The sequence below is a fragment of the Zeus faber genome, assembly GCF_960531495.2.
Source record: "Zeus faber genome assembly, chromosome: 3".
Taxonomy (NCBI): domain Eukaryota; kingdom Metazoa; phylum Chordata; class Actinopteri; order Zeiformes; family Zeidae; genus Zeus; species Zeus faber.
The window spans coordinates 12,437,018-12,464,988 of record NC_137190.1 but is presented as its reverse complement, the minus strand read 5'-3'; the positions used below and the strand labels follow the sequence as shown (position 1 = coordinate 12,464,988).

Sequence of the window (27,971 nt, the reverse complement as noted above, 5' to 3'; positions counted from 1 at the left end):
AAATGGAACACATAGGTTTTACATTTTTCAACTCAGCCCTTAAATGTTTGTTCCCATCGTTTAACTGTTCATAGCCCAACCTCCTGGATGCTTTACTATTGAGAAACTTACCACTCTGCTGCAGCTTCTCACTGAGCTTAATAACAATCCTTAAATGCCTCAAGATATCTCAGAGTTGAAGCATAATTTAAGATTTAAGACGTACGTGTACATGTACATACGTGCGTGCGTGCGTGACCAGCCACAACATTAAAACCACTGACAGGTGAAGTGAATAACATTGATCATCTCGTTCCAATGGCACCCGTCAAGGGGTGGGATATATTAGGCAGAAAGCGAACAGTCAGCTCTTGAGGTCGATGTGTTGGAAGCAGGAAAAATGGGCAAGCGTAAGGATCTGAGCCACGTTGACAAGGGACAAATTGTGATGCTAGACCACTGGGTCAGAGCATCTCCAAAACGGCAGGTCTTGTGGGGTGTTCCTGGTATGCAGTGGTTAGTACCTACCAAAAGTGGTCCAAGGAAGGACAACGGGTGAACTGGCAACAGGATCATGGGCACCCAAGGCTACACAGGAGAACTACTGTAATACAAATTGCTGAAAAAATTAATGCTGTCTAGGATAGAAAGGTGGCAGAACACACAGTGCATGGGGCTGGGAAGCCACAGATCGGTCAGAGTGCCCATGCTGACCCCTGTCCACTGCTGAAAGCGCAGACAATGGGTAATGGTGGTGGCCAAGAATGTAGCCTGGTCTGATGAATCACGTTTTCTTTTACATCATGTGGATGGCCGGGTGCGTCCTTTACCTGGGGAACAGATGGCACCAGGATGCTCTATGGGAAGAAGGCAAGCCGGCAGAGGCAGTGTGAGGCTCTTGTCAATGTTCTGCTGGGAAACCTTGGGTTCGGGCATTCTTGTGGATGTTACTTTGAGACGTACCGCCTTCCTAAACAATGTTTCAGGCCAAGTACACCCCTTTTATAGCAACGGTATTCCCTGATGGCAATGGCCTCTTTCAGCAGGATAATGCGTCCTGCCACATTGCAAAAAATGTTCAGCAATGGTTTGACGAACATGACAAAAAGTTCAAGGTGTGGACTTGGCCTCCAAAATCCCCAGATCTCAATCCACTTGAGCATCTGTGGGATGTGCTACAACAACAAGCCCGATCCATGGTTGCCCCACCTCACAACTTACAGGACTTAAAGGATCTGCTGCTAACGTCTTGGTGCCAGATACCACAGGACACCTTCAGAGGTCTTTCGGAGTCCATGCCTTGACGGGTCAGAGCTGTTTTGGTGGCACGAGGGGGAGCTACACAATATTAGGGGTGTGTGTGTGTGTGTGTGTGTGTGTGTGTGTGTGTGTGTGTGTGTGTGTGTGTGTGTGTGTGTGTGTGTGTGTGTGTGTGTGTGTGTGTGTGTGTGTGATTTGTGTGTATGAGTGAGGACTATCAACATGTGTGCTTGTGTGTCCCACCTCTTCCTTCCTGCCCCCCCTGCCCATTGTGCAATGAAAGCCTTTAACCTGGCTGGAGTGGATACACTGCAAGACCCATCCATTGTGCTTGTGCGTGTGTGTGTTCTTCCACTGTGTTTAGCCTGGGCTCAGATCCCTTGAGTGTGCGGCGTCTGCAGTAGACCGAGCCCCCCATGATTGTTTGCTGTCTCTTCGGATTTAAATAACAATGCCCTGGCCGGGGGGCAAATAAGCAAGGCAAGAAACCACATATATTACTTGTAAGTAAGCAAAGGAACTTCAGGAATGACACCGCTCTCAGTTTTTCTTGTGTGCTTGTTTTTTGTACCGCATGGTGCATCATCTTTCTAACCAAATGGATAAAACTATATTGTTGTTTTGCACAAGTTATTAAAGGCTTCTCCCTTTTTATTTAACAACAGCATTGGAAAATGTGAGACCGCAAGCAACGTGCATGCACACGTTCGTTTTCATTCTTTGGGTTTGGACCATATTGAAATTGATGTTTCCCCAAACACACTGGGTCGTCTGGAGACGCAGTTGAGCACACTACCTTATTTCAGTGTTGTGTGTGTGTGTGATATATCCACGGCTTGTTTGCTTTCCCATCACTTCCATCAGCGTGGGCCTTTGCGTTTCATCAGAACAAAGGGGGAAATTGTTGTGGGATCACAGTGGTACACAGTTTGTTGGCTAGCGCTTGCGACTTCCCTCAAAACATTATCCGGGGTTGAATATTTATCTAGCGAACATGTGAAAGCTGGAAGAAAAATTCAAGCACCCACTGAGATGGAGCGGCTCCAGTAAACCCGCTCTTTGTTTGCATTAAAGCGGCTTTGAGATGGGGAACACATCTCGGCGCGCAGGGAAAACGTGTCTCGTAGAATTCCCTCATGTGAGAACCCCCCCACCACAAGCTAATGAGACATGAAAGGGCGGTTATTTCTCCCAGTTTGAGCCCCCGTGCGCGTGTAATGTTATGGCCTAACATCTCCCGATACGGCTCCCTGTAGAAGATCTCAATCTCGTTAATGGGGGGGGGGTTCCCGCGTGCGGGGAACGGGTGGCCCACAATTTGTACAAGTTGACAGTTTTACCCCGAGGCACCTGCGAAAGACAGATCGTCCTTGGCATTGAGGTTGGGTTGGGGGTGGGGGGCCTCAGGAGACCCCCACCCTCCTTCCTGCTCCTCCTTCACACCCAACCCCCCTTTTCCACCCACTTTCCTTTTCTTCCAACCTTCTTTCCCCTCCATCTTCCAGCCATCCATCCATACTTCCTTTGGTACCTCCCCGGGCTGGGGGTTGATCGGGGTACCACAATTCAATTTGATTTCAAAGGGGGTCACGATTTCATTTCAATGCATTATCGATTTAGATGGCTTTCGATTCGATATCAATGGCTGCCAACGATACAGACATAAAATTCCACTATAGTCACAAAGGAATTGAAATATTTAATTGCATTTTGTTGCATATTTATGCATAACTTAGCCAACCAACACTTAGAATTGATACAATCCAAATCATACCGAATCATTTGGATAATTTTCTTTCAATTGAGGGGGGGCGTGGCTCGCAGAGTCTCCCCGTTGTGCACAGGCGATGATTACGCACGGAGGGAGACGGGTCCGGATCTAGACCTGATCTAAGGTCTTCTATAGCCTTCTCTCCTCCCCTCCCATGATAAGTGAAATGTGACTCCGCAGACTGTGATGTGACTCTGCTGTGAGCGCACGACGCAGCCACTTTCACTTTCATAGCATCTGCATTTCATTTCAAGTATTCATAACAGCCTTGTATTTTACAAATAAGAGTTTTTTTTGTTTGTTTTTTTTGAATGTTGGCACTGATACGCAAAAATTAACTAAAATGGTTTTATTTCTATGAAAAACAAAAATTAAAAAAAAGGCAAAACAGTAGGCAAGTAATGTAATTTGTGTATGCCCTAACACCGGTAACCGCGGCAACCCTAATTATGTATTATAATTCATTTGTGACTTAACTTAAGCAGAACATGGCTACATAACTTACAAACGAAGTATCAACATTACAATTTTCAAATCGAAATTCACAAATTGAAACATTAGAATTGAATCATGTCTATTTATTTATTATTTTTCTGTTCATCTTCTTCCCTGTTTATCTATTTTCAAACCCAGCCCTACCTACCGCTTCTCCGGTGCTGGAGCTCGCAGCCCTGGCAGCAGGCTTGGCCCTCTGTGAAATTGCAAATGAAAAGGAATGGCTACTGATTACAGTCTGGGGCTTGATTACATGCACGGTCTCCCACCCAAGGCAGCCACATTAATCACCCTGTGCCGTGCACGTGAAGCCCTGCTAGAGAAAGAAAGAGACAGCCTCTTTCCCACTTGCACTGAAAGCTGTAAATCTACTCACACCGTTCCGTATTGACGTCGTGGGGAAAAAGAGCCGGTGTCAATGTTATGTAAAAGTCATTCCGAAAATTTCCCCACTGTATCTGGGAAAATGCCGGTATGGAAGTGTGTGGGAATGAAAGCATCAGATTTAGTAGTAGGGGTGGAGCTGAATCGAAATAAAGCACAAATAGTGGGTTGTATGAATATTTATTTTGTACAAATAAAAATAAAAATAAAAAACACTCCATAAAATGGCAGTCCGAACCGTGGCGCGGGAACTGAAACATATCAAAACAACAACAACTCAGACCCTGGAAGTGTCTTTTAGAGTTAAGGGTGCGGTGCTGGGACACAAGTGCTTCGCTTGCCTAGTCTTGCATGGTATTAGACACCTCGTGCGGGTATTACGTAATGTCTCCGTCACAGTCATCTACGTAGGAACCGACTCCATGCAGAACTTTTCTGTGAAGGAGGCCAATGTGGGAATGATACCTATATTTATTTATCCAGCAATGTTACGGATTCCGTAGAGAGACACAGACGCTTAAGCCCCAAGTACTGACTGAACTATCATGCAGACTCCCCCCTCTCTCCCTCTCTGTCTCCCTCTCTGTCTCCCTCTCTGTCTCCCTCTCTGTCTCCCTCTCTGTCTCTCTCTCTCTCTCTCTCTCTCTCTCTGTCTCTCTCTCCCTCTCTCTCTCTCTCTCTCTGTGTCAGTCCCTTGTAGACAGACACACATTGTGTTTTGTATCGCGATCCTCCATTGTGGCTGCTGGTGGTCGGAGGGCCGATTGTGGAGGGGGCCTGTCTTAAATGGCATGTGTCAACTTGTGGCCCTGGGAACGCTTTGGCTCCTTTGTGCCTGATGAGATGATGAGAAGTAGTGTTTACTGATGTGTGGTGAAGATGAGGGCGGTGACTCGCCGTCTGATAGTGTGCGAGTGTGTTTTTATGTGCGGCTGTTAGTGTGTGATTGAGAGTGTGTGTTTGTGTGTGTGTGTGTGTGTGTGTGTGTCTGTGTGTGTGTGTGTGTGAGTGTGTGTGTGTGCGCTTGCGCTTGTGTCTTTGGGTTTACGCCTGTCTCTTCACACACGGACACACACATATCTGCGTGGTGCGTGTGTGTGTGTGTGTGTTTGTGCAGCTGTGTGTGTTATGAGTCAGCAGCTGAAATGTTTGGCTGATAGTTTGCCCCCCCCCCCCCCCCTTCCGCATCTTCCCTCCCCCATCCCTATGAGTGGCAGTAATGCTGATGACACCCTGCTGAGATGACCTGAAGTAAAGTCTCTCTGTGTTCAGGCTGGATTAGCACAAATACACACTCACACACACAGAGACACAGGGTTTGCATTAGCACCCGGGCTGCAGCGACTTGCCTCCTGCCGTTCGCAGACAGCGGTGGCGGCGACAGGTTTCACTCTCTCCTCTTCCTCCTCCTCCTCCCCCCCCTTCTCCCGACCCCCAAACCACCACCACGACCAACAACAACACCGCCGCCACCACCTCCCACCTCCCACCCCTGCACCTCCTCCCTCTCCTCCAATCCAGCAGAAAGGGGAAGCAGCGGCGTGGCATCCCACTCTGGAGCCGAGGAGGCCAGAACAAAAGAGGGCCTGTTTTCAGAAGGCCATTACTCAGGCTGCAGAGGATGTGGAAAACAATGGCCTGCATGGGATCTACACCCAGAGCCCACTTTCAAGTGAAGGCCTGCAGGAAACATAAGCCCGCCACGCCGACAGCGTTCTCTCACAGTTTTTGTTCAATTGACTTTTATCGCTTGCTACGGTCTTAGACGTGTCCCGGTCCCAACCCCCCTCCAAACCCCCCAACCCCCCTCCAAACCCCCCAACCCCCCTCCCACCCCCCAACCCCCACCCACCCCCCAACCCCCACCCACCCCCCCACCCCTCTCACATCTCATAAACAACCGGGAAGCTTTTATGACGGTTTACAGTGAACCCTGGGTCCCAGAAGGCTTTTTTTTCCCAACTCGGGATGGCTTGAGTTTTATTTTTTTAATCTATTATTTTTCTCTTCTACTCCAGTATGTGCTGGAGGGCTGCGGCTGGCTGTCAACTGTAAAACCTTATCTTCATGTCAATAATGGTTTATGGTGCCAATGTTTTGTTGGATTTCTCGCTATAAAGTTTTTCTTTTTTTCTTTTCACTTCCCTCAGATGAGATAAAACTTTCCCACATTTTTGTCACACAGCTAAAACGGTTTGTTTGTGGCATCCCGTTAAAAAACTGGATAGAACCTCAAGGTAAAAGAAACGTCTGAGCATGTATACCGCCATGGGTGATGTAGGACAACAATTCTCTGTTTCTTCTTATTCAAAGGCAGGATCCTCTGGTTGATGGCATTTGCCAGAAGCCTAAAGACCCTAGAGGAAGTATTTGCAAATTCTCTGAATTATTTTTCCTGACGCAAATTTCAAGCTTAGATCGTACACACCAGCGCGCTCGTGGTGAGCACAGCAATAGGTGACCTCAAGCGAAGCCCTCAAAGGATTCTACGGTCTGTTTATGTTGGCGTCAGGCATCAGATGCAGGCGTCAGATGGAAATGCCACTGTCAGGTGGATCAGAGCACTAAAGATGAGCCAACTTTTTTTAATTGGCTGTGAACTTTGTTTTCCGGAATGGCTCCTCCTATGAAATACAGGGAAGTCAGGAGAAATAATACTTTGGCACCAAATCACCGCCAAAATTCTGAAAAGGTGACTGTACCGTTTTGTTTTTTTTTGTTTTTTTTTCCCCTTGTATATTTGCCAAATTTCGGTCTTAAATATAGACAGTAGGAGTTGTGTGTGTGTGTGTGTGTGTGTGAAAGTACACAATACTTGATGTGCATGAAGGGATGTCAAAGCAGGTGCCAGGGTGTTTCAATTCATGTTAACAAGGCGTTAAGAATGAGCGTTATAAAGTTTTATCACAGCCACCGTCGGTGTGAAGCCAACTATGTTTCATACAGTGTTTACAACGGCTGGCCTTAATGCTAAATGACCTCACTTGTTAAGCCACCGCTCATAGCAGCTACCGTCCTTAGCGTTCTGTCTAGTGTCTCATCCAAATGTAACGTCACCTTTTTTGGATAAATATTTCTGACATTGGGTCAGTACATTTCAACTACTGGTTGCATTTGGAGAATGTAGAGGTGTGTGTGTGTGTGTGTGTGTGTGTGTGTGTGTGTGTGTGTGTGTGTGTGTGTGTGTGTGTGTGTGTGTGTGTGTGTGTGTGTGTGTGTGTGTGTGTGTGTGTGTGTGTGACCACTAGTCTGACTAAATAATATTTGGTTTACTACTACTTGTAGGATATATGCATTGTACGCTCTTTTTTTAAAGCTATTGTAGATTTAAATACTTGTTTCCAGTATAATTTAATGCAAGAACAATATTATATTATAATATAATATTATGTTCATACAGATGTAGTTTTTTTTTTTTAATTATAGGAGTGTGTACTGAATTATATGGGATTTCTCTTCTTTTTATAGAACTTGGTAATCGTGGAACTTCACTGTTATTTGTATCCACCACCAAATGTCTGGTGTCATCCAGAAAAACAAAATATCCCCCATTCCTATGCGTTCACATGCAAGCTTGCATGGTTGTCATGACAGGAGCACACACACACACACACACACACACACACACACACACACACACACACACACACACACTAATACAGCAGAATTTTCTCTTAAGCTCCTGAACGGTAAACTGCAGGCCACAATTTATCACATCCAGTGCTTGTAAATTATATCCTTACGTAAGGTAGCGGGGTTAAAAGTTGAATTGTCTTCACAGTTACTGAATGTTTTCCTAACATTATTAAGCTTATATGATTAAGGGGGGGGAGAATTTTGGCAGCATGAGGTTGGCTGGCTGCCTATCTGTGTGTACACGAGGCTAGACTGCGCATGTGGCAGATTCAGGGCGTCAGTTCAGTTTAAATATCAGTGCAAAGGACAATTGATTTTTCACCAAGTCACCCTTGAGTGAGCACCACAAGAGACTAACCTTCTACATTTTGCTTGTTCGATTCCGTACTTTGGACGTTTTCTCAATTCTCATTTTGCCTATTAACCGGGTTAAGATTTGGAACAACATGTTAACTCTCATACTAATGGTAAATAATAAAATGTATTGCAGTATTGCCAGATGAGGCCATTTGACTTTGCAGATTTTATCTTTTCATGAATCAGGTTCATATAAAGTTCTTGATGAAAGCAGTTACTTGCTTAACATCTTGGAATAGCATTTTCAATTTATTTAAAATATTTTCCTGCCATTAGATGTAGGAATAAGATGCAATGAAATGCAATGTAACCAAAGCAAAGTAACTAACTATATATGTATCTTTTTATTTTTATTTTATTTTTTAACATAAACAACATTTTTTGTGGTGATTATTGATTAGGAATTAAATGCACAGAGAATTATATGGTGGAACAGAGAAGGCCAACGGACATATGGATGGTCAGCGTGTCAACCAAGAGAACATGATTCACCCAGACAAAAGCAGGCATGCAGAATGACAGGCGTGCAGACAACCATACGATAGTTTGTGGTAAAGCAGAGGCAGTCCAGCGGACGGACATGTGGTGTCGCACGTAAATTTAGAGCGGAGAGACTTCCCTCTCTGCAACATCTGTCGACACTAAACATGGAGGAGATGGCATTTAAAAGGACAGGGCCACCAGGACTAGACTGACCCAATGGCATTGATTACAATGAGAATGGAGTCTGTGGAATAGGGACAGGAGATGAATATGGGGGTGTGCCTAGCTTGGTGTGTGTGTGTGTGTGTGTGTGTGTGTGTGTGTGTGTGTGTGTGTGTGTGTGTGTGTGTGTGTGTGTGTGTGTGTGTGTGTGTGTGTGTGTGTGTGTGTGTGTTAGAGGTGTCAGTGGCCTGAAGTTTGGGTTAAAGGTCATAAGTGTTGTACAGATCTGGTGGCAGTTCTGTACAACAAAAGACTGTGTTCTTGTCATCCACAGGACAGAGTTATTGCAACAGTTGTCGATGATTTAAGAACTAATAAAGATGTGCATTGCAGGTTGAGAAGTTGAACTCCCTTTGCAGACAAACTCTGCCCTAGATGCAATGGGGGGGTATATATATAATTAAAAAAAAAAAAAATATATATATATATAATATCATTGCGTTGAGTTCTGAGAAAAGCGTTTTATGAATAAAATGCATTATAATTATCTTTTTTTATTATTATTATTATGAGTCAAATCACCTCAAACTCCAGCCCTTGTCAAGGCCTCTTGCCACTCGAGCGGGTCACTAAGCATTACTGAGGTCATAAGTCATTCCTAAGTGTGGCGGAATGTCTTCGTTTTCCACCGCATTAGGTGCGGACCATTATTGACTCCAGATAATATCTGAACAATTTATGTTGCATTATCCAAAAACCTTCCTTTGTAAGAATGACGGAGATTGCATACGGCCCCTGAAATTCCCCGAATATTTCACTTGAAAGGCAGACAATAAATATTTAATTATTCGTGGTCCATTGGATTTTTTTTTTTTTTTTTTTTTTTTTTAAGTGCCAAGTCCTTTGTGCGAGCAGCCTTCTGTGTTTGAATTGCCATGCGCGCCTCCTGAGAATGCTCCGGCCGCGGGTATGGGGGCCCGGTGGCTGGGAATGAGAGAGGGCTTGTTATGGTGAGCCCAGTGGGGGCTCCACGAGTCCGCCTGCAGAGGTCACAGGCGGCGCCATCACTGGCTGATGCCAGGAAGGGCTTCTGGGTGCACTGCACCACCAGGCATTTGGAACAGCTGGAGGCTATGGCACCGATCAACAAAATGCATATAAATGATTCATATTAATGTTGTCGGACTGTTGCTGGCTGAATCAAGGGTTGGTTTGTTTTTCTTTTTGGCTTTTGTGAATACTTGATGGATCACATCATAGTACTGCGAGTCTCAAGTGAGTTTCAATTCAAGAGAAGTCCCAAGTTAATTTCAATAGGTTAAATAAATTTAACATTATTATTTCAATGAAATATTAGTGGTAGGTATATGCAGTACATAATAAGTCATATAGTGGTTGGTAATACAGAATGGTAGGTCTCCAAGTCAAATAAAGTTAGTCATTGTAAATGTACTTTTCAATTGAGATTTCAAGTTACCAAAGTTTAGACTCAAATCTGAGTCACAGATGCTCAGTAGAAAAAAAACAATGCAATTCAAGAGAGAGATAAGAAGTAAGATGTAGGTTAAAAACAAATAATAACAAATGTACACATCTATCCACAGTGTTAACATGGAGTAGCATACTGCTAGTAGGGAGCCCAATGTGGGCACATGGCAGCTAGGCTGAAGTAAGCAGATTCAAGAGGTTTATTTGTCACAGACATATACATATGTATATATGTATATGTCGTATATACATACATATATAGAAGTACAGTAGTAGCAGCAGTATAGTAATAACAATGGACTTCATAGCAGGTTTAAAGAAGAGTAAATCCAGTGAGAGCAGCAGTATGGATAACATTTGAGTATCAACTTGTGTAAAATATTAACCCGATGTAATGTGATCATTACAGGGATTGCGTGTGTGAGGCTTCCTCACGTGAAGCCGCTCTGTCCTGAGATAAAGAAACAAAGATGTTGGAATACGACTCGCTGCGAAGCCTCGTGCTTTCCATTAGTGTGAACTGAAAGCGATTTTAAGCGATTTTTTGTGTCTCTTGGGCTCTTTGTAGTTTTACAAACTATCGCAGTTGGCTGAGAAATCTTGACAGATTAGTTCCCAGACTGTTTGTGTGAAATATGATTTATTCAGGCGACTGAGCACGCATGTGTGTGCTTCTGATAAATTTTCTTTCTTCTTTCTTTTTTTATTTCTTCTGTGAATTACATTTTCTTTGAGGTTTTAAGTCGAAACAAATTAGCAGGCTCTCCATTAGTCCACACAGAACTAGAAATTCAGCGTGGTCAGCAAGCTTTTTAGCAATAATACCATCAGTCAGAAAGCAGGATTGGACTCCAGTTCTCTTTTCTCAATTAACAAATACAGACAAATGCTGTCTTCTCTTTTTTTTTTTCTTTCCTCTCTCTGGATTGGAGCAAATTAATCAAATGTCCCCAAGCCTCTGCTGAGCGCTGTTGTTCCCCATGGAACATCCTGGGGTCATAGAGACTCGAGGCAACAAGTCTTTTTGTATAAAAACCAGCAGCACCAGCTGTTCATTCTGTTTCACAACTGAGTTTATTGTGACAACATGCGTTGAGAGATGTTTGGGTGTTTTTTACAATGCGTGGGCCTGATGAAGTGCGACTGGAGGTTGGTGTGTACCCCGCTCCCTATTTATCTTTTCACTGCGATTGCGACAGTATGTTGATGAGATTTTAACTGGTGAACAAATGACACATATTTCTATGGTGGTAGCATTTCAGTGTGTCTAGTATACAACTTAAAATTTGATGGATGGATGGATACTTTATTTATTCCTTGAGGGGAAATTGTGGTGTTACAGCAGCTCACATCAAACAATAGACAACAATAATGAAGTGATAGAATTCAAATGGAAAAATAATTGGCAATATGTAATAAACCCAAAAAATTACTAAAAACTGAATTATTGGAAGTATACAATAAACTTAAAAAAAATAATTCTAATTATATATACTTTACATATATAGCTGTAGTGTCACCCCATTGGATATTATTTAAGTTATTTGTCGTAGTAGTGTTTTTTTCTTGTTTTCATTTTGCCAGCCCCTTTAGTCTTGAATATTATGAGTTATTAATAATTAAGCATCTGACATTTTGTGTGAAAATGTTCTTCCCTTGTAGCCTACTACAGTTACGTTTCTTTCAATCAGTGCGTAACTCACTGCACACCAGAGTCAAGACTGCTGACAGTGTCGTAAATCAGACCCGCTGATGAAACACCTGAGTGGCTCGCCTGGACCTCAACGTGCTATCTCAACTCGAGCCCTGAGACGTGTGTGTGTGTGTGTGTGTGTGTGTGTGTGTGTGTGTGTGTGTGTGTGTGTGTGTGTGTGTGTGTGTGTGTGTGTGTGTGTGTGTGTGTGTGTGTGTGTGTGTGTGTGTGTGTGTGTGTGTGTGTGTGTGGACATGTGCAACGGGGCTGATAAGAGAATAAAGTCAGCATCTTTGTTGTCATGACTAGCCTGAAAGGCGAATCTGATTCCAAAAGTGACTTTCAAGACTGCCAGCAAAAGGGCATCCTGATGACTCAGTGAGCTAAAGGGCACTGGATGTTCTCCCGGCGCTGTTGTTTTACATCTGGTCCGTGACCTATCCTGTGTCATCCATTTCCACATAATGCTACCTGCCCACGGTGGAATAAATACCCAGTCACTTATTTTCAAATGCACACAGCTAAAGGCATAAACGTGTGCGTCAATATGCAGAATCTTTGCACACAAATATTTTAGCATGAAAACGACACCGATCAGCCACAACATTAAACCACCACTAATGAACCACTAATATTGTGTAGCTCCCCCTCGTGCTGGCAAAACAGCTTAGACCCGTGGAGGCATGGACTCCACAAGACCTCTGAAGGTGTCCTGTTATATCTGGCACCAAGACGTTAGCAGCAGATCCTTTAAGTCCTGTAAGTTGTGAGGTGGGGCCCCCATGGATCGGGCTTTTTTTTTCCAGCACATCCCACAGATGCTCGATCAGATCAGACCCTGACCCCACCCATCCACATGATGTAGAAGAAAACGTGATTCATCAGACCAGGCCACCTTCTTCCATTGCTCCATGGTCTAATTCTGACGCTCACATGCCCATTGTAGGCGCTTTCAGCGGTGGACAGGGGTCAGCATGGACACTCTGATCGGTCTGTGGCTACGCAGCCCTGTACGCAGCAAGCTGCGATTCACTGTGTGTTCTGACACCTTTCTATCATAGCAGCATTTTTCCGCAAATTGAGCTACAGAAGCTCTGCTGTGGGATCAGACCAGGCGACTAGACTTCGCTCCCCACACACATCAATGAGCCCATGGGCCTCATGACCCTGTTGCCGGTTCATCAGTTGTCCTTCCTTCGACCACTTTTGAAGGTGCACCCTACACGACCTACCGTTTTGGAGATGCATTTTGGTTCTTGTCAAAGTGGCTCAGATCCTTATGCTTGCCCATTTTTCAACTTCAAGAACTGACCGTTCACTTGCTGCTTAATATGTCCCACCCATCGACATGTGCCATTCGAACGAGATGATCAATGTTAATCACTTCACCTGTCAGTGGTTTTAATGTTGTAGCTGATCAGTGCATACGCACCAGGTCTAATGCCAATTTTCAACATTGTTGTGTTCCATTGCATACTGAAACGCCCGTCTTCCTGAAATGAAATATATGCGTCCAGATTTGGAGGAGTTTTGCTACGTAGCTAGTAGAATAATATGCTCTCAGTCCCTGGGTGTGAATGTGTGAAACTGAGCCAGGCTGTCACTGAAGGACAGTCAGCTCTTCAATTGACTGTTGAGTAAAAACAGAAAATCATCTTTGTATTTAACTACTTTCTCCCGTTCTGTATTCACAAAGTAAAATGTGTGGTTTCGCTGCACAAAAATTACACCCTTATGTACGTATGGAATATGGAATCCATTTACAAAATGGGTTTGCTAAATTTCCATTTGGTATACAACAAAGAAACATAAATATTGAATCCAGTGTGAAATTTTGCAGTCACAAATGCTGGTGTGACCAGGGCTCAAGACAAAACCTAAAATCCAGATATAATGAAACCACAGAAAAGAACATTTGGATCTGGTAAAAACAAAAAAAAACAAAAAAACAAAACGGTAAGAGGATTTAAAAAACCCAAACTCTGGTGTGTTAAGCCCATTACTTGGGCTTGTTTTGGCTTGTGTGAACAATGCCCTTCAAACCGACCGAAGCTGGATTTTCTTTGGGTGTCGCTCCATAATTTCACCACCAAATTTTCTCCACCAAACTTAGACCGAGCAAAGTAAACAGTATGTTGTCAAACAGCAAGGTTTTTCTATGCATGAAAAAATATAAATATTTAAACTTTTAAGTGATGAGATCACATCCCAGGAAACAACCTCACAACTGTGTCAAGTTGGCCTAAAAAAATAAATCTGAAAACAAAATATCAAGGCTAAGAATTTCAACACCAGGATGAGAATGTCAGCGTCTCCAGAACTGTGAAATTCGATGCGGTACATGTTAGAATCATGTGACTTTTATTTACAACTTATTAAACAATAAAATGACAAAACAGCCTATGAGGGGAACAAAAAGAAAAGAAACTGGAGCTAAATTTAGCATATTGTTTTGCAGCATGATTTGGACTAAAGAAAACACACTGTAGGTGTGATCACACCCCCAGGGACCAGATCCAAACCCAGCAGGTGAGCTGGTACCCAGAGATAAATACCCATGATGCCACTCTGCTTCTTAGCTTTTCACCAAAGTGCTACACAAAGCAAACTCATCCTGGGGCTCCCTGTAGAGAGTCGTGTTGTGAAAGTGCATAATAATTATAATAATAACCATTATTTTATATATATATATATATATATATATATATATATATATATATCTCATTTTCCAATAGACTCTTTGTCAAGTTGTCATGTGTGTGTGGGTGGAGGTGGCATGGCGCTGCTGTTCCACTGAGTCAGGGGATTGCAGGGATTCCTCAGCGGACCTGGCTTTTAAAAACACTGCTTAACCAGGGAGATGTGTTTAAAGTTACAGTTTGTGGGAGCAACACCTGCATGAGTCTACAGGTGTGGGTTTATATGCCAAATGTGTGTCTGTATGTCAGTATATGTGTGCATGATCCTTTGGGAAAGTCTAAAAGTGCAAGGCTTCGAAAACAAGGTGTGTGTGTGTGTGTGTGTGTGTGTGTGTGTGTGTGTGTGTGTGTGTGTGTGTGTGTGTGTGTGTGTGTGTGTGTGTGTGTGTGTGTCTGTGTGTGTGTGTGTGTGTGTGTGTGTGTGTGTGTGTGTGTGTGTGTGTGTGTCAGGGGGGCTCGATATCTGGTGCAGCGGGCAGCAATCTTTAATTTGCTGTTAATGATATCTGATTTCCTCAGCTGTGTTCTTGACTAAAATACATTTGAAGTTGAGGTTTTAAATTCTGCCTTCTGGGGAGCAGATTTTTTAGATGGTAAATTGGCAGGGGAAAAAACCTTTCATAACAGTCATTATTCAGTACATTATTGTCAGACAATGTGTTTCTCCAATATTTCACCAATATGTCTGTTCACTGTCCTGATCCTACCCTTGCTGCGAATAGTAAGGCAAATGGCTCATACCCCAATTATATTTTTGATAAGTTGTTTGTCTTAGGGAGGGATCATTATATAGCAGGGTTTATTATAAAATTGTCAAAGAAAAGTATGGATGGATATTATTCTTTTTGGATTTTTCTTTGTCCATTTTATCAAGTGGCAAGACTTGAGTCGAAGACTTGCATTGACTTGGACTCCAGTCCTGACAATTTTCCAAGTCAGTTTTGAAATGTAAACGTAAAACAGCTGTTGTACAGCCTGCTGTATCTCAACCGTCTCAATTCCATCCCTTAAACAACCTGTCAGGTAAAGGCACTTTTTGAACAGCAAGCTATGAAAAGTTAGAGCCACTGGAGTCAGGGTTTCCCCTATAAAAGTTGTTAGGCCCGGTGGCAAGTACGTGAGCCGAGGGGGGAAGGGTGATGCTGAGAGTGTCCCTGTTACGCACGGTACTTTTTTTTGGTTTTGTTTCATTCAATAAGAAAATTGAGTAAACTGAAATACATATACATATCTATTTTATATTTGTCTTTATGTCTTTATTCGACAGTTTATTAAGATCCCAGCTCCCACTCCAGAATCGCCCACTGGCCTTCGCGTCTTCGCCTTCTACTTGTCCAGCGACAGTAAAGACCAGCCTCAGGCCAGCTTCGACTGCATCCACCAATATGTTTCCAGGTACTGCACTCTAACGAGCAGGACTTACTGCTTTCATTGCTCCATATTTCATGCTACAGGTGACCTCAGGCAGTGGTTTGAGTCTCCATAAGTCAATGGTCTTATGTCACAGTCCAGCCTCTGCATGAACATGTGGCTGGAAGCCTTACGAGAGGTCAGTGTTTATCCTATTAAGAAATGTGCTGCTATAACTTGAGCTGTCACAATTATTATATGATCGCGACGGCAATTATTAAATCTGACCGCGCAAGATGGTTGACAATGACCCAAATCTGGTTGCCCGGGGCAACTGGGCCACCGTTATTGTTGAGCCCTGCTTTGCAACAAACAAAGTGCGACTTATGTGCATTTCAATCAGTTGGGTTTTGCCAAACCAAACTGAGTGCATAAATGTTTCTTCTTCAAATGGCAGATGTGTATTATTACACGGTTAGGGTTATATTATGATAGTGGCATAAAATGAACAAAAGAGACAATTTGATTGTTAATCGTCAACCAAAATGTTGTGATCGCGACCGGGATTTCCTCAGATGTGAGGCTCAAGCGTTTGGGTAGTTTAGAGAGAGGGCAGTTCCTCACTGTGCTCTGAGCTCTAGTTCCAACCAGTTCTAGTCTGGACGCGGGAGCCAAGACCAACAAAACGCTTTTCTGATTCACGCCTCTGGACCAGTGCCCCCCTCCCAAGAAAAACAGCCAGTAGTTTGGTGCTGTTTTCTCTCTTTGTTTAGACCTTTACACTTCAGAAATTGATAATGTTACAGGGTTTTTGGTGTTGATGAATAATGGGAATTCTTAAGAAGTATTGGAGAAAAAAAAAAGGAGTTCCCACTTTCATAAAAGTGGGATTTATGGAAATTTGTCAGATAGACATATAAAGCAAGCGTGATATTGACACCTGCCACTAAGTCGACTCGTTTTTTTGACCATTGCCATGGTAACAAAAATATTTCAGTATTCCTCATAGCCGTGATTAAGACTGTGGCAATTCCCCTGCCACACGCCACCCAAGTGGCTTTTTCCCAGGCTCCCCGGCACAGGCAATGATGTTGAAGACAAACCATTTTATTGAAGAGGGTGGCAAGATCTAACAAGCCTGGAGCAGATGAAAGGTTGTCATTACAGAGGCTCCCTTCCATGTGTGTGCGGGGATGGGTGATTTAACCCATGCTCATCAATCTTCAATCTTCATCAATCCTGCTCATCAAATTGCTCTGATGAGCAACTGGTACACAACCACCTTTTGATCCCGGGCCCAATTAACTAGACCCAAGACACGTGTGGCTGCTTAAATCACACCTCCCCCACACCACAATGCCACATACATTAACATAGTAGTGCTCTGTGTTCCAGCTGACTTCGTACCTCAGGGATATTGGACAAGGTGCATTTCATAGTGTGGCATTGGTTATATTTATAGCATGAAGCCCGGGTTCACATATGAAATTAATTCAAAGTTGTTTTGTTGTAACCCTGCCTTCAGGAGCCAGGCTAATCCTGGTGGTTTTCACTAAAGCAATATGCAGCTTTAAACCCGGCAAGCTAAAGTGCTATTTTTGGACAGTGACTTAACATAAGCATAGGCCTGCCTTAGCCAGCCTTAACCACAAAGACAAACATACTATATGGAATTCATGTCAGCCCTCTGGCCCTAAGACAGCTTACTGGTGGACGCTGTAGATTGATGGTGTCAGCTTTACTAGCTGTCATTGTGTTTAGCTGCAGGGCAGCTAGCACGCCGCACCCTCATACGCCTGTGCTTTGTTTTGCAGTGAAGGCCGGGAGCAGCTGGAGGGCCAGGGCAGCATCCAGGACAAGATCACTGTGTGTGCCACAGACGACTCATACCAGATGACCCGGGAGAGGATGTCTCAGGTGGAGAAGGACAGTTGGAGCCGCTCCGCCATCGAGATAAAGCCCGGAGCCACTCATCCGAGTAAGGCGATGCTCAGAAGCCTTGATGTTGACGAGAATAAGCACATCAGGTCGTCAGGATGTGCATGGCACGTACCAGTATTTAAAGTAGGAAGTTTACATGGTCGGCTATGTGGAGCAAAAACAAAAGGTTTTTTTTTGTTTTTTTTCTGCTGTTGTGCTTCTGGTAGAGCTATTAATGGAACCAGATGTGCCAATGATTTATATCTGGATGAATGGGACCCAAATCTATTTTTTTTTAAATCTGATTTTCATATTCATTACTTACTTGCTCTGTCTTGAATTGTTTTTTTGTTTTGTTAATTTGCTCTACTCAATGTAATGATTACTTAATGATGCAGATGTGTAGCTTTGCCACGATCAATAATTAATTGCTCATTACTTTTTCGAAAAGCGAGTTTAGTTTTTTCTGTCTAAATGGATGTTCTTGCTGAAGGTTATTGTCTCTATGCTGTAGCTTACTGTCTCGTAGCTACGTTTAATTGCAGCAGTTGCTCGAATCTGCTGCAGCCATTTCTCAACGACAGCTTATCACTGCAGGAGCTGTCTAAAGTTTTATTCAAACATGATCTTCTTATCAGATCTTGGCCATCTGGGCTGCAGGATATCAATCAAACATCGGAGACTTGCACTGGCAAGCCCTGTTCTTTCACATTTCAAACCATTATGCAACATTGCATCTTGGCTTGTTTCTACACCCTCCCGTCAGTGACGGAGCTGCAGAACGGAGGCAGGCTATGGCGACGGGGGAGTGGAGTGGGGCGTTAAGCCCGTTTTACTTTGGGTGTATTGTGTAACATCGGGTCATTGGGTGATGATGAGTTGGCAACATGTCTGCCCAGGGACACATTTAATAGCATCAGCATTCTGCACTCTCATTTCTGCCTCGGGAGCTGTGTAAGTATATGGCAACTATTAGCAGGCGTGCCCAAACCCATAGAGCACACACGCACACACACACTCCGACAACACTTACATAGCATTATTATGATATATCTTATGAGGTTTTAATGACAGGGGGTATATTAATGATATCATATGTTTCCTATCTCGTGTCAGCACATGCTTTTTCTGGTCTGAGGGAAAGCCTTCTTTTCCTGTGCCACAGCTCTAACCTTCAAAGCATGGCTTAACCTGTAATGGGATTAGCAGAGACAGATAGCTTTCCCCTGCCCCGACATATCCCATTTTGCCCTCTTCGGCTCCTGCCTGGAGAGTGTGGCCATGATGAATGTGGATTTACAGTTGAAGAGACGTAGCCACTGGCCGGCAAGCCCATGTTTCGTCCAGTGTGGAAGGCATTTCATGTTGATTATCTGTTGATTAATGTAAACACAACAGTTAACTAGGAAGCGAAATGCTTGTGTTGTATCATGCAAGAGAATTATTCTGACCCGGGGCCTCTGAATTAGTTCCAGTGAGATTGAAGAACACTGGGTCTTTCTAAATGCCATGGAAATTAGGAATGCGGTTAGGCGTTGCTCCTAAGTATTTATCAAAAAATCCTTAGTATAAATTAGGAGATAAATTAATAGGTGTAAAAATGACATATCACAGTAACTTTCCTTGATTACTCACCATCAAGTTTTTTATTTTTTTGTTTGTTTTCAGGTAAATGTGTCAAGTACAACAAGAGAACGGCTCCCCTCTTGGCATCAGACAGTAGCCTCCACAAGCACTCTCGCAGGAATGGCACCTCGGCGCTGCTGACCCAGAGGCCCCTGAGGGAGCGCGTCATTCACCTGCTGGCCCTAAAACCCTACAGGAAACCTGAGCTGCTGCTGTGGCTGGAGAGAGAGCGGGCGAGCCCCAAGGACAAGGCCGAGCTGGGTGCCGTGCTGGAGGAGGTAGGCGGACGTCAGTGCTGTCCTTAGTTGATATTCAATGAAATGTCCACGTTTGGACGTACAGGCATCAATATGGACATGGTACCCGCACATGTAGAGGTGCACCAGCGTCATGAAATGTAGATCATAACTACTTTAAGATAGAAGACTTGTCAGAAAAGATGAGGTATTTCAATTATATGTATTATTAAATATAAGTACTTATATATATATTTATTTATTTTTAATTGATTATAAAATAGTTATACGTTATATTAACATCTAATTTAAATATTTAGTTTATTTCATATAATATGAATTGTATAGTTACCTATTATCTGTAACCAAAATATATATGTTTTTGCTACGGTATGCATATGTAAAATAATTTAATGGATGATCCATTTTCTTTAAATCCTTAACTTTAAAGTCCATTTGCTTTGCCCCAAAAAAGCGGAATTAAAGTGTTGATTAGGAATGCAAATTTAGAATTTTCTTTTTTTTCTGACCAATAACAGACCGATCATAAACGGTTATCCGACAATATTAAGATATTAGGGCACTGCCCCCCCCAAAAAAATAAAAGAGTTGCGGTCTTTTTTTATTGAACTTTACAAATTCTAATTATAGATAAGGGCAATCAGAAATATGTTTTTATATGCCAACACAGCTCTTTGTGCCCCAATCCAATATCATCCAATTGCACCGCCTGAGAGCCGTGGAGCCGTTGGAGTCGTTACTCCAAATAAAACAGCTAAAACAGTGTGTTTTTAGTTGTTTTATTTGTAGGAATGGGGACAGGCCAGGGAGGAACTTGTGCATGCTCCTCCGTGCCATGCAACAATCTCTTTTTTTAATTGCTTTTGTTTTACAATGTTTTTTTCAACTGATAGTATTAATCAGTCAAAATTATTATTGTCAGTTAACGGTTAAACGGTTAACTATCGACATTCCTAGTGTGGATACACAACTACAGTTGGAGCACACTCTGAACCTCGACTATATGGATCTAGAAAACTGATTAAAATCGACCAATCACAGCTACAGTATGAGGTATTATCAGCATTAGGATAAAAAAAAAAAAAACTTTCAAAAATTAAAAATTCCTGTGATGCTTTCATTTAAGTGATGATCTAATTAAGTCGTTTGGTGATGCTGATTTGCTGGGTGCTTGTCTTAATCGGTGTGTGTGTGTGTGTGTGTGTGTGTGTGTGTGTGTGTGTGTGTGTGTGTGTGTGTGTGTGTGTGTGTGTGTGTGTGTGTGTGTGTGTGTGTGTGTGTGTGTGTGTGTGTGTGTGTGCACGCCAGACGCTCTGTCTGAGTCGTGGTGTTTATGCATGTCTATATTTTCGCCGGTGCGTGCTTGCGTGTGTAATTACGGCAGCGTTGTAATTACCTCTGCTGAGATTGTGTTTGCTACGGGGTGGGCCTCCTCTGAAAGATGGATGTCCTCAGAGAAAGGCAATCTGGCGAGATGAGGGCAAAGTAGTCTTTTCCTGAGAAAGCCCAAATACTCCACGGGACAGTTTGAATCTCACAAACAAAAGAAATGGAGTGCCGACTCTCTTCAGAAGGATAGAGAAAAATCGTCTTCTTTTCTTTTTTTTTTTTTTCAGATTTCCCTTCATCAAGATTCATGTACAAGATAGCTGTCTAACACATTTGCCATGATTTTCTATTTTAATTTCAAAGTTGTTTTATTTGGGGGGGGGGGTTAGGGCTGGGTATTGTTACTCAATATCTTTAAGGTATCGACTGAAATAACCCAATATCAAGTAGTATCAAAACTTCTCCAGTCAAACGACACCTGCATTCCATCCCTTTTGTTCCCAGATCTAGAAAAAAATGACTATTTGTATGGTTCCGCTCGCAGCCAACCAGCGTGAGCATTCATAGATTTAATGCAACGTGTGATTGGCTCACTACCGCAGCAGCCACTCCATGCGTCTGGTGTGGGGTGGTGGGGAAGTATTTGACGGAGTTGGCAGTTCGGAGTTGCCGGGCATGCCACCTCAATGTTCAAAAATGTGGCGTCGGAGTGGCATTCTAAACAACTGAATGCTTCCATTCACATGACGGGTATAGTGGAAAAAAAAAAAGGTATTGAATGAAGTACTCTACTGGTATCAGTATCACTTTAAGGGTACTAGTATTGGCACTGGAACAATACCCAGCACTTTTTTTTTTTGTAGAGTAAAATTATACAATTACAATAACATTTGAACTAATATTTTGCATTGATTAGATTGGATAATTCCCTGTATCCCTGACAATTCATGCTTCCCCTTTTGAATCATCCATTGGTTGAATTGATTCTAATTAGACTAATTTGAAGGCTCAAAGCTAGAGCATGCTCTGCATGTTTGGAAACGGTTTAAATTATACACAATGGCACCTAATGGACTTAGATGCACCACAAACAACATACATGCAACGCTGTGCATTTTAAGATATGAATCCTGCCTGAATTAAATTAAAACTAGTTAGCACATGCTGCAAAATTCAACCAGTGTGTTGCTGTGTGTTATGTTCTATTTTTCCCTATTTGAATGTGGATGTAGACTGGGATCCTGACCGACGCTCACCAGCCCAGGAAATGAAATCCTCGATTGAATGAATGAGCCCAGGAACAGAGGGGACAGCGGCTCGTTGCCTTTGTGATTTGTTTGTTTGTTCACTTCAAATGTGTCCTTCCCACACAAGCTGTGGAGTCATTATCAGAACTCTTTTCATATGCTGGCTATGTTTCCACCCTGGCTCCGGCCGAGATGAAAGCCTTTGGGGCCGACATTAAATGACCTTCTGTCTGTGTCTGTGTCTGTGTGTCTGTGTGTGTCTGTGTGTGTCTGTGTGTGTGTGTCTGTGTGTCTGTGTGTGTGTGTGTTTGCGTGTGTGTTCAGGTGGCCAAAGTGGGTCCCAAAGACAGCAGCTACCTGCTGAGGGACGAGTTCTACAGACACGTGCACAGGGACTGGCCCGGCTACTCTGAGGAGGAGAGGCAGCTGATCAGCCGGCTGCTGGCCAGGTTGGTAGAAGCTGCTTTTTTTATTTCCGATTGATATTTATGTGACACATAGCGTGCAAAGATTCATTGTATAAATAAATTATAATAACAAAAAAATAAATAACCTTAAAAGAGGACTAGCGCCTTCACAGTCTCGTAATATAGGCCGGGCCTGCCCCAGTTGCCCTCTTTTCTTGCGTGTCCTTGTTTCCTCTCCTCTCCCTCCACCGCAGCTTGCTCTAGTGCTGATGTCAACAATTTGATACCAGGCGCTCACTTCCGCAGCACAAAGAATCTGGATAAGATTACATGCTTCCCTTGCATGGTTAACGTCTCTCGACAAGACTTTTCCCTTTTGCAAAAAAAACGCTGTACGCTTTTGATGCAATCTCGCTGTAAATGGTGCGTCACCACATATCCACTTGTTGATGTGAATGTGCTTTTTGACGGGTTTTTTTCGTTCCTCTTGTTCAACAGGAAATTGCAGCAGCAGCACAACAACAACAACGTCCAATCAAAAAGTTTCCCAGCCAACCCGCCGCTCCACAAGACTTCAGAGGATTTCATGACGCATCAGAACGGCAACAAGAATCAAACAGCGGTATTATTCTACTCTGACGTAAATGGAGGCTTTTGCATACCTTTTAGGCCGCTGACACTCCCTCTATGAACATTCTTATATTGGAAATGACGGTCGATTCACGTCATAAAATACCGGCTCCAGTTCATTCCTATCATTGCATGAACAGCAGGAATGTGTCATTGTTAGAAGGTGTAAAAATTAAAAGGCATTATTTGCGTCTTTCTTTTAACCAGAAACGCCCAGTGCCTTCCGAATCCCGAGACGGCGTGGCCGCCAAGAGGCAAAGGATGGTCGAGCAGAGGCCTCAGCAGCAGCCGCACGTCAACGGACTGTTAAAGAACAGAGAGGGGCAACAAGATCACGCCCCGCCGCCCCTCCACCACCACACCGTCCAGGCAAAGGCCGAGCGCCAAAGGACGCACCACCACGCCGAGAGCCCCGACGGGATCCCGGGCGGCCACAACGGCTTCCCGCTCGCGCACAAGCTGCCCGGCTCCTCCGAGCCCCCCGCCCCCGCCGGGAAACACGCCCCCGAACCGAGCGGCCCTCCGTCGCCGCCGCAGCAGCTCGCCGGCATCCAGCACAGAAAGAAGAAGTCGAAGAAGCACAAAGAGAGGGAGAGGTTAAAAGAGGAGCAGGGCCGCGAGTGGTCGGAGAGCAGTCCCGACCTCAAGCGCGGCGTCGACAAGCTCGACAGTAAGGAACTCTTCCTGTTTAACGGCCAAATTACAAGCCAGGACCCTTGGTTCTTGTGCACATTCAATGGTAATTTGGTAAAAAAGCTTTACCGTATTCCCGCCTTTCGTTGTGCATTGGCTCCCATTTTGACGTTAGATTGAGGGAAACCCTTTAAAATATTCACACGGCGGCCATTGTGGCCGTTGTCCTTTTTTCGGAGACGGCTTCTCCAGTGCAGCAAAATAACCTATCGCCATGAGATTCAAAGCCGCATGGTGGTGTTTTTCGGGGCGCTCAACGCCGGCTTTAATATAGCACCGTCTCGTAAGCCGTTGTGAGTTGGCTCCCTGAAGCCCTCTCTCCTGAGTCCTCCCTGTGTTTTGTGGCTGATTGACTCAATAACAGCTCGGGCGCAGCCTTTGGTCTCTGAGCTGCGATGTCTCCCGACGCCCGCAGGCGCACGCTCCGCTCGCGGCCGGGCAGGCTCCGACACTCACACCCCAGCCCTGGGCCAAACAACACCACGCCGAAAATTCAGCAATTAATTAAAAAGTGTCTTCTGTGTCGTCGTTGTTTTTTTGTTTTGTTCTTTTAAAGTCGTTGAACGTTTCTTGTCATATGTTTTCAGATCCCGACATCACCAAGGCTGTGCCCTCTGAGGAGAAGCCAGACTATGTGCTGTGAGTTTGTTTCTTCCGCTCAGTTCTCGTCTTTTAGATTAGATTAGATTCTTTCTAGTCCCTCCAGCAGGAAGGGATTGGGAAACAGCGTCACTGCTCCATTTCCTTTGCTTTGCTTTTTTTTTTTTTTTCCCTTTTAGAATTTAAGAACGTTTATAACAACTTCACTGTTGATGACGAGTGGCAGTTTTGAATACACGGATGTAGCGGCAGGCTAGAGCAGTCACTCCCTCAGTCACTGCTGTATTTTTTGCAGCATTTTTTATGACAAATTATACTATAACCTGTTTGGTAAAAAAAAAAAAAAAGCAACATCATAAAGAAGTGGCTAGTTTAGATATTAATGATATTCTAGAAAGCATTGCCGAAATAATGTGGTATGCAAATATAAACAGAAGTGGCCGTCTGTCTGTGAGACAAGCACTGTACTGCCATCTTGTGGAATTACGAAAGAAGAAAATAATAAGAAATAAGAAATACAAAAAATTTAGAAATTAGTTTGATAATTATTTATTCCACAATGGTGTATTTCAAATATCTTTATTAGATTCTAAAGTATGTTCTTTAAAATTTATCCGGGTAAATTAAAATGTTGTAATGAAACAGTGGACTAAATATTTTGCTATATCCAGCCTGCAATATGGCATGATTCACTTCATTGAGCAAAATGCAATTCCAGATAACATCACAAGTATCCATTATTTATAAGGTGAGAATATGTTTTTTTTTTTTTTTTTTAATCTAATGTAGTAAATACAGCACCATCACCAGCTCGGAGCAGCGACAGAGGTATCAGGTCGACTTCTGTGCGGAATACGACGAGTATCGAGACCTGCACTCCAGGATTTCAACCATCACCCACATGTTTGTCCAACTTGGCTCCAAGATCAAGAGCCTGTCCCGGGCACGCAGGAACACAAGGTTCTCTCTCTCTCTCTCTCTCTCTCTCTCTCTCTCTCTCTCTCTCTCTCTCTCTCTCTCTCTCTCTCTCTCTCTCTCTCTCTCTCTCTCTCTCTCTCTCTCTCTCTCTCTCTCTCTCTCTCTCTCTCTCTCTCTCCTCTCTCTCTCTCTCTCTCTCTCTCTCTCTCTCTCTCTCCCCCCCCCCCCCCCCCCATACACGCTTTGGAGGATTGAGTGTTTACTGGTTTTGTGTTTCTCACTGTGTAGATAATGGAAGACAAATAATGGAGAAGTACAATAAGTATAAAAAGGTAGGTGTCACGTCTTGTCTTCCTGCATTAGAAACTGGACATTCATGTATTCCTGCCAGTACATGCACTGAATATATATTATACAGTATCCCTGATCATCCCCTATGGCGGATCAATAAAGTAAAATCTTACCTCATCTTCTCTCAAAAACACTCTGACGGCGCCCCTCTCCCCGCAGAAGTTCCCGAGCTACCGCGAGGAGAAGAAGCGCTGTGAATACCTCCATGAAAAACTCTCCCACATCAAGCAGCTCATCGCGGACTACGACGTCCCCCGGGCGTCCTCGTAGCACCGGCCCCTCCTCCATTCCTTGACCTCCGATGAGTGACATGGGAGACCCCGGTTTGCATAAAAGACCCCTTTGCTTTAAAGATGGAGGGAGGGGCGGCGGTGGGAGGGGGACGTTCTCTCTTTAAAGCCTTGTCAAAGCTTTGGAACGGGGACTTCAAGGGTCAAACAGATGGCCGCAGCTTGAAGCAAAGATGACTCTGACCGCTGGTTATTAAAAAAAAAAAAAAAAAAAAAAATCCAGCCACCGGCCTCTTGTCTGTGAAGCTTCCCTCACATTTCTCGGATCACTTTTAAAAGGTACCCCCCTTTTTTATTTTATTTTATTTTATTTTATTTTATTAAAATTGTATTTTATTTTATCTTATTTTTGATTGTGCGCATATCATAACATTGAGGACTATTGAACCGATCATTGTTATGTTTTTAAACGCAGCGTCGGGGTCTGCGTGAAGGTGGTAAATGTGACTTTAAATCACTCTACTGTCAACTCAAGGTATTTCGGAGTCGAACTGGAAGACATGCGCGGGCGTCACGTTGCAAAACCACTCTAGTAGCTCCTAGTAACTCGGTCCCGAGCGGCGCGGCCCCGGGTAACGCGTCGTCGTCACTTTCCTTTTGTTTCCCAGTGGAATCATGGCTTCTGCGGTTTGCAAAGCGCACGCCGCAAAATGTAGAAATCCACGGGACGATCGGGCCGGAGACCGAAACGAAAGACACACCCGTGCGAACACTCCTCCACAGCACAGGGAATTGGAGAGACTCCAAACCGCGCTCAACTTTATGACAGAGATGGTATTTCTCACGCCCCTTCTTTTTTTCAAAGACACTTAAGGGACAACGGAGCTCGCATTTGATACGATGCCCAAATTTCGTTGATATTTATTTTCCTTTTCTTGCTCAGTTGTTAGTGACTTTTTTTTTTTTTTTTTTCTCTCTCTTCAACAGGGCCCCAAAGCGTTGTGTCAGCATCAGGTCTAGAGTAAAGTATCCACCAAACACGAGCTGAAGCGTCTCCTTTTCACCCTTCGTTTAATGTTTATCCACTACTGATGTATTTTTAAAGTGTGTGTGTGTGTGTGTGTGTGTGTGTGTGTGTATAATCATGTCACTCTGCCCCTCAGAGGAAAAGAAAAAGACTGTGTTAGCAAGTGGCCTCAAGAATAGGGATGGTATAACTTGTGGGTGGGTTTTGTTTCCGCTCTGAACTGATTGTGTTGCGGATCGTCATGGAAACGTCTGTCAGGCCATATTGGTCAAACGCTCAAACCCCCTTCACACCCAATGCGTGACCGCATCAGTTAGCCAGAAACTCTGATCTACCCCCTTGTGGCCGTCGGATGATCTGCTGCTGAGTTTCGCGTCACAAAATAACTTTGTGGAGGGTGGATGTGCAGGTTTGAGGCTGCTGACACAGCAAATACTTTTCTCAGCTCGAGAATGAACTGCGTTCCATGAATAACAGTTTAAAATCCCTTTTAAATAGTGTTTGCAAAGTGCGGGGGGGGAGGATACAATTCACTTATAAATACAGATTTATTGATGGTGCGTATGGTGACATCCAATGTTAACGTTAATAACATCATTTTGTAAACGTGACTTATTTCATTCGTTTTGAGAAAACTAATCGATTGACGTCACTTCCAATAGCAGCATCGGACTGAAACTTGTCGCGTGAATTGGAACATTTTCAATCTGATCTCAATCTCAATCCGAAATTCCGCAGCGCAGCACGTCACAGCTTTTCGGGTAAGGAATCCGACTCCATAGGAAGGAAGGAATGAATGAGTGAATGAATGAACTTCTGGTTTGTTCTTGTCGTTTGTCAGATTCAGTGTGAAGCAGGCTTCATGACCTAAACCCTTAAGCCCAGGACATGATGATCCTTAGCCTACAGTTATGTTTTAGTTCTGTATTTTATTTGTAGCCACAATTTCAAAGTAATCTCACAATTTTGGGGGAGGGGG

At 43.7% G+C, this 27,971-nt stretch overlaps 1 pseudogene across 1 annotated transcript in view; it reads left to right on the top strand.

The window, feature by feature from the left end:
• LOC307228465 (RNA polymerase II elongation factor ELL-like) overlaps nt 1-26,288 on the top strand; it is a 29,461-nt pseudogene extending 3,173 nt beyond the window's left edge. Inside the window, exons 3-12 of the transcript XR_013844782.1 lie at nt 15,675-15,802; nt 17,572-17,735; nt 19,346-19,581; nt 22,461-22,585; nt 23,042-23,165; nt 23,381-23,843; nt 24,454-24,505; nt 25,256-25,426; nt 25,673-25,716; nt 25,895-26,288. The product of XR_013844782.1 is annotated as an RNA polymerase II elongation factor ELL-like (transcript). The remainder of the gene's footprint in view (nt 1-15,674; nt 15,803-17,571; nt 17,736-19,345; nt 19,582-22,460; nt 22,586-23,041; nt 23,166-23,380; nt 23,844-24,453; nt 24,506-25,255; nt 25,427-25,672; nt 25,717-25,894) is intronic.
• Nucleotides 26,289-27,971: the final 1,683 nt, after the last annotated feature.